Raw genomic sequence first — 11048 nt, forward strand, 5'->3', positions numbered from 1 at the left:
GACCTGAAATCCCGCGAGATCTTGAAGAAGCTCAGAGACAAGCTGGTGCCTCTCACACGTCCAATCATAAAATGGAGCAAAAATTAATAAATTAAATGTAAAAAAATCGTTCATTTATAAAGAAAAAATGTATTATCTTAGTTAGCTTTTGAAAAAATCAATTGAGGAACTTTTTCATAGTCATTTGGGAAGTTGAACAGTTAAAATTCTGAACAGGAAGTTGTCTGTGACAAGCAATTACACCTGATTATTTTGCCAAATTTGCCATGCGACTTGTTCGCTGTGGCGACCCCAGATGGGAGAAGCCGAAAGTGGAAGAAGGAGGATTTTCAGCTGTTTAAATGACAAAATGTATGGGTTCAGTTTTAACACAAACTTAAAGATTCTAACTTCAAGATGGCAATATTCATCTTTATGCTGATGACACAATTATCTATTGCTTTGGACCAACTCCAGCAAAAGCAGTAGAATCTTTGCAGAAAGCTTTTGATAATGGGCAGCTTACACTTCTGCAATTCAAACTTGTCCAAAATGCTGAAAAGTCCAAATTCATGTTCTTTTCTAATACCAAAAAGGTGCCAGAAGATCTCTCTAAGATTCTCACTCTTCACAGAGATGCTATAGAGCAAGTACATGAGTACATATACCTTGGGGTCTTACTTGATGATTTCTTAACATTCAAGCCCCACATTGAAAATGTTGTAAAGAAACTAAAACTGAAACTGGGTTTTCTTTTTTAGAAATAAGCTTTGCTTCTCTTTCGAGGTAAAAAAGCAGCTTGTGACGGCAACATTTTTATCTGTTTTAGACTACGGGGACCTTTTGTACATGAATGCTTCAACTCATTGTCTTTACAGATTAGACTCTGTGTATCATGCTGCTCTGAGGTTTATCACCAATTGTAGAGCATTAACACATCACTGTGAACTGTACTCTCGTGTGGGGTGGTCATCTTTGTCCACAAGAAGGCAAGTACACTGGTATATTTTTATTTACAAGGCCATACTTGGATTGCTTCCCTCCTACATTGGTGATTTACTAACGAGGAGAAATGTTGATTCTTATTCATTGCTTTCAAATGATCAACTGTTGCTCAGTGTTCCATGTGTTCGCACAGAACTGGGAAAAAGATATTTTTCTCACGCTGCTCCCACAACACACGGCAAAAAACCTGGAAGCTCCATGGACTTATTTCTTTAAATGATTTTAAAGCCAGACTGAGAGCACTTGAGGTCAACTCTTTTAAATGTAACTGTTTTTATAATTGAATGTAATTGTATTTGTTGTTTATGTCTGTAACTTTTTGCTGCCTCTTGGCCAGGACTCCCTTGTAAAAGATGTTTTTGATCTCAATGGGACTTTCCTGGATTAAATAAAGGTTAAATAAATAAAATAAATTAAAATAAAAAAGACCCCCAATGGTGTTTTAACATGTTCTTGTGGCTTTTTTTAAGATGATGGAAGACATATATTAAGCTCAACATGCCTTTCTGACTTTTTCTGTTTTCAAATCGTTGCAAATCATTTTCAGATGAAAAATTACCATTTGAAAAAAGTTTAGTTGTGACATTGAAAATAGTTGGACCACAAGGTCACTGCTCTGAGCTCTCTGCAATAGGGAGGGGAAGGGGGGGCGGGGTTGCTCCACGCCAACAGTCCTGACCAAATTTTTAATGAACTACTGCTGCTCTGCAGAAACAAAGCCCTGGAAAACAACACAGGATTCATGATTTTGGCTAAAAACAGCACAATCATAATTTATCATAATTGATAACCACTGGGAATGCTTTTAAGATAGATAAAAAAGATGATTTTAGAGCAGGGGTCGGGAACCTTTTTGGCCAAGAGAGCCATAAATGCCACATATTTTTAAATGTAATTTCGAAAGAGCCATACAATAATGAAGTGTCCCTTCCCCACACTGAGGCATGGAGACTTAACCTCTTTTAAAGTTCTTTATTCCGATTACTGCAGACCGCAACAAACGCCGTTCAATTAATTCAGCAACTCCTGAATCTCTCCCGCCGAGGCGAGAGCGCTTCTCCCAACTTCATATTCCCCTGCTCCCGCTGCAGCCCTCCCATTTCCCTTATTCGGCCCATAGCTGAACCCCATTGGTCCAAACTACCTAACAACAGGCTGAGCGACAGAACTGAGAGCCAATCAGATCTCTGCTTGACGCGTTCAATGAACTCCAGAACTTTTAACGCGGCCCAACAGCCATCCAACTCAGTCCGCGACAATTTGTTTAAAACTAAATACACAAATCAATATGTGCATTTGATTTAATTTCAACATTTTTAAAGTACAATAAGTCTGTGGATTCTTTTTAATAACATTGTTATTCTGTTGCTAATAAATGATGAGTATTTCTCGTGGTAGTTCTGCTGATTGTCTAGTCTGGTTTACGTGGTGAGTTTCTGCTTCATGCAGACGTTGAGACTTCAAACGTGATCGTAGGTCTGAATGTTCTGTAGATGTGACAAAGACTGATCACATGCAGACGTGGAGCCAAACACACACTCACACGCTGCAGTGAGTGACGGGAAGCGGGTTTTACGTTTTTACAATCCCTGCGCGATTCACCTGCTGCCTGTCCCCACAACCCCCCCACCCTCTGCTTTCTCCCTCACACATCCCGTCCCCGCATCTGCGCGCTCTTTCTCAGAGACGGGAGCGCGCAGTTTTAGCCACGGCAATTCACAGGTTTCCAGCTGGTACAAACTCTGTGAAATAATAGATAATAGTAACTGATAGCGCTGGCGCAGATTTCTCTCTCTAAGCACTGCTACTACTGCGCGCCTCTGGCATCGCATCGCGCCCGAGAAGGACTGGTCTAATGAAAAAAAAAAACTATAATTAAAGATTTGTCTGCGAGCCACATGTGACCATCAAAAGAGCCATATATGGCTCGCGAGCCATAGGTTCCCGACCCCTGTTTTAGAGGGACTTTAAAAAATAAGACAACACTGGACAAAGCCACAGAAAGGGAAGGAAGGAGTTATATTAAAAGATCAGATACAAAATAAAAAAAAACACATATGAGCATGTCTGTAACGGCTATAAAATTATCTGAAAGGCGGCAGAATGTTTGTGGGACAACAGGGGCACAGATAAGTTTAGAAGTGGAAGGTCAGGGGGGTATTCCAGAAAGCGGGTTATTCTAGCTCCCACGTTTGAGGCTAAGGAAGTGGATAACCTCAGCCTTCGGTTCCAAAAATGCAGGTATGTTTCAGTGTATGTCAAGTTGCCATAGCAACTCATGCTCTGAACATAACCTGGTCTGGAGCAGGTTTAGTTGAGGGTTAGTTTGAATTCGGAGAGGTGAAGCAGCATGGTGTGTCCATTTTAAGATGATTTAGTGGATGAAGAAGCTCAGATAATACTTTTTCCACCGTGAGAGGGTGATAAGACCACATATGGATGTTGGAAAAATAAACTTTTTTACTTTGATCTAACTTAATTATTTGCATCAGTTAAGATAGATCATTTTTTAAGTTTAGACAGCTTAAAAATAACACGTTATCAGACAGTTATTTTGCTTTCATTCAAATTAATTTAATTAAGTAGGTTTAACTTTGGTGCTGCTGTTAGATCGGCACCGCAAGGGATTGTGGGATACCATTCCCTTTGCCTGTCTGGACGGATTTGGGTTTAAGTGTGGGTTTTAGACCAGATGTATTTAATTGTTTAGCTGTTTTACTGTGTTTTGCTGAGTTATTTTGTCCTAACGTGCTTAAGTCTCTGCACCATGAGTGAGAGGGAGGGAGAGGATGATGAGTTTATCTAGCACCTCAACTGTTAGCTCAAGCATGGTAGTATTGGAAAATTGGTAATTGAATGTGTGCACTTTGGGCATATGGTTCCTTTCTTTCTATTGTTATAAAAATGAGTATATCTGCCGGCTTAAATTTAGACATACGAGAATTCAAGAATTATAATGAATTAAGATGGAAAAAAAACAGTTTTACCGTAAACACTACTTTTTTTATAGTGTGGTTGAAAAACACTGCTTTAGAGCAAATGAGATCTTAACACTGTTTATCAGCATTTTATTCCATGTATTGACACTAGATGGCAACACAAACCAGAAATAAATGAAGTAATTTCTTCTCAATCTGTGAAAGTTTAAGTCATGTTTAAACACAAACATGTCTGAAGGCTTTCACTTTCAAGAGAAAATAAAAATATATCTTACTTCATTTTCTCCAACTTAAAACTTGACTTAAAAATTGTGACTTACATGGATGAATCCCTGCTGAAGATCTTAAAATGTTTCACTGAAGATCTATCTAATTCTTGAAGGAGGCTGATTTGGTAACTTAAGCAAAGATTGACACACCCTTTTAAAGGATCAGTAAACCTTTGAATTTAGACTTGAATTTAGTGTTAAGACTGTATATCGTAGTCTCCAGTACATAGATTTTATATTCAGATGTTTGAGGAGATGAATTATTGATTTTCATGAAATTAAGAAAGTTGTAATCATCTGAATTTTAAGGAAAAAAAATAGAAAAAAACAGTCTGTGTGTTGAATGAAGTTACAGAAAATAAAAACATTTGACGGCTGTTCACACCGGGACGAATTTCGCCGGCGATTTTCGCCGACGTTTAACGCCTCGTGACTAAACAAAGGGCACCAATGAGAGTGTGCACACCGACGCGAAAAAACGCCACGCGACAAAGCGGCAAAAAAAAAAAAACGCCTCGGGTTCGTTTTTTTTTTCGACGCGTCGCGTCGAAATCTATTCGACCAATGAGAATGGCGCTTTTGCACACGTGTCTGGAGCTTCTGAAGTTACAGTAAAACACAACTTGGGGGCGCTCAAACACAAAACTGCCTTGCTGAGCACACATACCAGCGAAGAAGATAGACGCCAAGTAGCGTCAACACTGCCGCAAAGAAATAATGACGGACATTCTTAAATATCCCCTTACCAAGTACCAGTTGGAGCAACTGATGCTTGAAATATTCATGTTTTCTTTGTATTATTCTGACAAGTGCGTAAATATTTGCTATCTTCTTCTGAGTGAAAAGCGACTTTAAGAAGCGTAAAGTTGCGCAGCGCCACCTTGTGTACAGGAGTATTTCTGTTTACATTAAGCGCCATCTAATGTCAGGGAATGAAATTGCATGTTCGCTCGGCTCACCGTCAGCGAAAATCGCCTGGGTGTGAACACAAAAAACGTGGCGAAAAACGCTGGCGAATAACGCCTGGCGAATATTCGTCCCGGTGTGTACGGGCATTTATACTTAAATCTTCTCCCACTCACCACATGGATCTTTAGGAGGCTTAACACCTCTTTGTCTTTTAGTTTGATCACACGACAACAGTTTACACATCAAGTAGATGCAAGAACATTTTACATATGGGTTAATTTTGCAACAGAAAAAAAAGGAACCAACTCAATGTATGATAACCTTTTAGTTAAAAATTCTCTATACACACTATATACATATCTTATGCACTTTAAAAAATGTATAAACAATGACTACAGATCTTCTTTAATAGCTATTTTTTTCCATTCACTGCATTATCTATCTCCATCTCTCCATCAGGTCTTCTCTTAGGACTTTGTATTGTTGGCCCGTCATCTACCTGGGAGGTATTCGCTTCCACGTCTTTCAACTCTTTTTAACCTTCTGATCCCTCTGTTGCTGAAACTGGTCGCAGCACAAGGAGAGCAGCCGGATGACGGGGCAGATCACAGAGATAATGGTTACAGCTGCCCAGCATGCCAGAGAATAACAACAAAAATGTGATAACTTGTAATGTCAATTTTTTGCAGAGCAATGGCATTTTAGAAATAGTTAATTAATCCTTTCCTGAGAGTCTGTGTACCATATCTGAATCTGGTTTATCCTCTTAGATGAGTTGACATCTGGTTTGTACCATCACTCCACCATCACTAAATCTATAAATCCCTGACCAGCCTGTGCTACAAGCTACACATCGGCCATCAAGCAACAGCATGATAACCCAAGTAAGAAGAGGGAACTACAGTGTTTAAGCAAAAGGTACAAGTGAACCATCTGTCACATCTTTCCATTTTTCCAAGAAATTGGTTGCAGACATGTTGAAAACACAAAAGTATTGAGTGAAGACTGATTTTAGTTTATCAGGTTTTTAGAATGTAAGCAGGACTGAACAATCTTAATTATAACTAGTTATTTTCTTCTTTGTTTGTTTGTTTGTTTTTAGTTCATCGGGTTGGAGTGATCCAGTGAAATATCAGAAAACTGTGTCTGCTCTGCATTTTGTATTTTTTGCTCCACTAGAATCCTCTGTCGTAACTTCTTTCTCATAGAATCTTTGTGTTCAGAAACTGGTGGTGCAGGATTCAAAATGCAGGAGACCTGGCTCGGTGGCAGAAACTGAAATATACAGTAAACTAGAACATGACAAACCACATGGAGAAACAAAACTGGTGGCAAAGCAGAACAGGTGAACTGGCAATGAAGAACTGAAAACCAGACTCTTACACCCCGAGTAAGGAGAGTAAAGAGAAATTAAAACAGCTGTGGATGATTAACTTGAACCTGGAGTGACTGACAGAACGTGACTAAAGATACCACTTCAAAACCAAACTAATCCGCAGAATCCTGACAATTTGTTTTAATTTTAAATAGATTTTCTCAAAGTAAAACCATCTTACCCATTACCAACTCTTATACTGGTCGTGTTTATATTTTTATATGTTTAGTAACTTTAATGGTTACTTTGAATCCAATAGTGATGATAAATTGTACAATCTGACACTAATTTTTCAGAGTTCAGCCTCAACATGTTTGGATTTTGTTCTGGATTCTTTTGCGACAATTTCTATGATTTATTTTTTCAATTTGACATCAACAGTTCTCTTGCAACAATGTTCAGGAACGCTGACTACAGTCCTGTGGACCTTATACTTCTAAACTTTTCTGTGCAACTGTTGCGAACATTCTGCTGTGTTCAGATAATTTTGTAGCCTTTACAAACATGCTTATCTTCTTTTCCTTTGGGCTTTGCCCTCTCTGCGTCTTCTCGATCAATTTTTGCAATTTAACTGATAGAGCAAGATACATTGGTATCTAAATCAACATTCAATTGTAAAAAGTTGATGTCAAGAAAGAGATGCCGGTGCACCACTTGCTCATTTTTATGCGCATCTCTGATCCTGGGACCTTCTGATCACCCAGAGTCTGTTTTAACTGCTTCTTAAAAGTCATGCAACAATCTTCCTTTTTCAGTTTCCACCAGTTTATTCTCTTTTCTGCCTTTTCTCTTTCTTTCTTCATCTTCATCATCACCAGAGTCACCCTACACACCACCATCCTGTTGTCTGGAAATGCCTACCACTACTTTGCAGTCCCTGATCTCCTTCAGATTACACATCTACACAAGATGTAGTCTATCTGTGTGGTTGTACCTCCACTCTTATAGGTTGTTGCTGCCTCTCAGAGAACATATTTACTATTCCATCTTTTTTTTGCTAAATCAACCACCATCTTTCCTCTATGTTGCTCTCCTGGATACCAAACTTGCCCATCACGTCCTCATCACCTCTGTTTTCTGCATCAACTTGTTCATTGAAATCTGCACCAATGACAATTCTCTCACTTTGAGGGATGTTCATCATCACAGAATTTCTCCTTCTCCAGCTCACCTGTGGGGCAAACCCACTAATATCATTAAACATCACACCTTCCATTTCCACACCTCCACAACACTATTAAGAAACTCCTTCTTTAAGATAACTCCTACTCCTTTCATCTCCCCATCTCCACCATGACAGAACAACTTGAACCCAGCTCCTAACTTAAGTATGTCTACCTTCCTCCTCTACATTATGTCCATTAGCTCTCTCCTTTTCCTGTCATAGCTCCAACATTCAAAGTCCCAACTCTCAGTCCAACATTCATGACTTTCCTTTTCTCTCTCTTCCTACAAGCGTCCCTTTCTTCATTTATTTTTCTTACCAACAGCAGTCTTATTTCCACTGGCATCCTGTCGGTGAACAGCACTGATGGTGGTTGTTGTTACCCTGGGCCTTGACTGATCCAGTATGGATATCATAGGTTGGATTAGCATATGTGATTTGGCAAAGATTTTACGTTGGATGCCCTTCCTGACACAATCCTCTGTATTTATCCAGGCTTGGGACTGGCACAATGAGACCCTGGCTTGAGTCCCCTTGGGGTTACATTAAATAAAACAAAAACTACAACCAATGAAAATCAGACATTGTTTTTGAATTCTTGCTCTGCAGAATCATTGAAAAATTAGGAAAAATCAAACAACTAAAAACATGTAGTTTCACCGGGGTCTTTAAACCTGTTTGTCACCTTAAAGACCCACTCTGATAAATTGTGTTTTTGGTATTATTTAGCCCTTTACGCCTACTTTTGCAAATATGCATCAAACCATTCTGCTCCAAGCTAACCTTAATTTGTTGCATTTTTCCTATAATAGAGGACATATATCAAGAAACTTCAGCTCAAAGTTGCCATTTGAAAAGCGGTTATTTGTGTTGTAAATGACACAAGGCGGGCCACGAGCTCCCTGCTCTGAGCCTCCAGCAACTGGGGGGGGGGGGGTGTTCTGGGCCAATGGTCCCAACTCTGAGGCGAATTTCTAATGAACTGCTGCTCTTTAGAAACTATGTCCTAGAAAACAACACAGGTTTTTTGATTTTAGCTAAAAAGGACAAAGTAATAATCAAAAGACCAATTGGGAAGGCTTTTACAAGAGATTTAAAGATTAACAGGGTGGGTCTTTAAAGAATACGTCGTTTGGGGACATGGTGAACACCACACTAGACAAAGTCAAAGAGAGGGAAGGAAAGAGTTATTTTAGGAGCTTAAAAATAATGGATAAATGATCAAAATAAAACACAGGTAAGCATGTTCGTAAAGGTTATAAAACTATCTGATAGCAGCGGGATGTTCCCATGACAACAGTTGCACATACGTTTAAAACAACTTCCAAAAATGTTACAGGTGAACTCTAAGAAATAAGCATTCATCATCACTGTTGGACTCAAAGTGGGTTTCCTCCCATTAAATCCAATGTCATGTGCATTGTGAAACATTGTATGTATGGGTTTGTTTCCTCAATTGTATTCTCTTGACATGCCACAAAGCCTTCCAGATAAAACTGCAGCTTTTCGGTAACAAAAGATGTGAACAGACTTCTGGGGAAGTTGTACGTAAAGAGTTCTGGCAATTTTTCTTGGTGGCATGTTCTGCTCCAGGTATAACTTAGCAAAAATATGGGTTGTTGTTTTTAAACCTTTTTTCAAACTTAGTTCTGTGGTTTTTGGATAAAATGCAGGAAAAAAACAGGAAACAGCAGAAAACCAACCCTGAGTTTGACCCACAAAAAGAAAAGATTTTTGTTTAGGCTGATCATATCTGCACAGATATATGTGCGACCATGCACAAAAGCTGATGGTAATTCACGGTGGCCACACGTAATACGTCCGGGCAATAAGATACACGTTTCTGCTTTCTAAAAAAATTCTTTCTGTTCCTGTTTTCCTGCCACAATTTGTGTCTACAACTTGTTCTCTACTCCACCACACCTCTCAGTCACAACTCCAGGTAAGCCCAGTTATTTCTAAAATGGTCTTTTCTTAAGACCTGTAATTTTCATTATAGGTACTTCAACAATCAGAAACAAAATTAGAAATAATACTAATTACGCTGTCTGAATTTTTGGTTTATTTTCAAAATAATTATAGACCATTCCCAAAATTTAGAATATCATGGGAACGTTTATTGATTTCCATAACTTCATTAAAAAAAAACTTAATGGAATAGATTCAGGTCCAACTGTTGAATTAATTTCAAGTATTTATTTGTTTGTTTTTACATTAATTGTGGTTTCAGCTCATTCCAGGTGCTTAAAAAAGAGAAACTATTCGCATAAAACATGACTGCACAGATTTTCTGGGTTACTCTTTGACAAAAACTCTTGTATTATCCTTAGAACAATTTAAGTTATTAAACTTTCTTTTCTTTGTAGAACAAAGGATGGACGCAAGCAACAATCCGTTTTCTGTCATTTTGAAAAGAATGGAGAGCCTTGTAGCATCAAATGTTATCATGGGATTGTTTCTTGTTTTCTTTGAGAAGATGCTGGACTCAGAATTCTTGTGCCCTTGCTATGAAGGAAGTGTGTGGAATACTTTGTTTGTTTCTCTTTATTTTTTGGGTCCAATAGTTACAATCTTTGCTTTAATCCCCCGTGTGCTTGACTATCCAAGCTGCTGTTGCATTTGCTGTTGTTTAATTTGCTTACAGACTTTAGTTCCTTCTCTTATATGGGTCATCATACTCTTGCTTGATGGCCGATATGTAGCTTGTGCAAGCACAAACTGGTCTGGGATTTATGAAGCTACAGATGGTGGTGGACTGATGAGATGGTGCAAACCAGACAACAACTCATTTGAGAAGCTAAGCTATACCCAGAGAGCGTACACAGTCTCTCAGGTAAGGAGCATTTAAGCATTTTTAAACGGGCAGTTGATCTGTTAGAAATATGTTTTTTACAAAGTGCATAACATACTTTTATTCTTTTTCTCTGGGCTGTTAGTGCAGTGGATTTGGGCTCTGCATTTGCTTTGGTCTGATCTTATCCTGCCGTTAAATAAAGTGAAATAAAGGAGTCAAGAAGGGATGGATTTGGAAGCACTTGACCTGAAGATGGAACCTATGTCAACAGATCTGATCGTTTCTTAGGAAAGAACTGTTCCAAAAATGACTTAATTATAAATTGTTCTTGCATCTACTCTGTAGATTGTCATCTTGTGGTTAAAATGAGTGATAAAAAATTGTATTTACTCTCCTGAAAGATCAATCAAGTAGTGTATGTTTGTTGTTCAAAATATATTTGCTTTTTTCGATTTAATCCATGATTAATGCTTGGTATGTAAAAAGACTGTCAGTAAGATACTTTGAAGAAAAACTGGGAATTATGCAGAGATTAAAAGTATCCTTTTGCTGACAATGTTCAATAAATACATTCAATAAATGTTCATGTTCAATAAATAAGATCATATCCAAA

General features: G+C 38.4%; 1 long non-coding RNA gene across 2 annotated transcripts; it reads left to right on the top strand.

The window, feature by feature from the left end:
* Nucleotides 1–8687: 8687 nt before the first annotated feature.
* On the top strand, nucleotides 8688–11048 carry LOC105354209. Of its 2 annotated transcripts, XR_908883.3 has the most exons (3): nucleotides 8688–9583; nucleotides 10008–10474; nucleotides 10578–11048. It is a non-coding gene; the product is annotated as an uncharacterized LOC105354209 (long non-coding RNA). The 2 variants fall into 2 exon arrangements; XR_002290332.2 differs by lacking the exon at nucleotides 8688–9583 and having other exon boundaries at nucleotides 9591–10474.

The sequence above is a fragment of the Oryzias latipes genome, chromosome 6 (genome assembly GCF_002234675.1).
Source record: "Oryzias latipes chromosome 6, ASM223467v1".
Lineage (NCBI taxonomy): Eukaryota > Metazoa > Chordata > Actinopteri > Beloniformes > Adrianichthyidae > Oryzias > Oryzias latipes.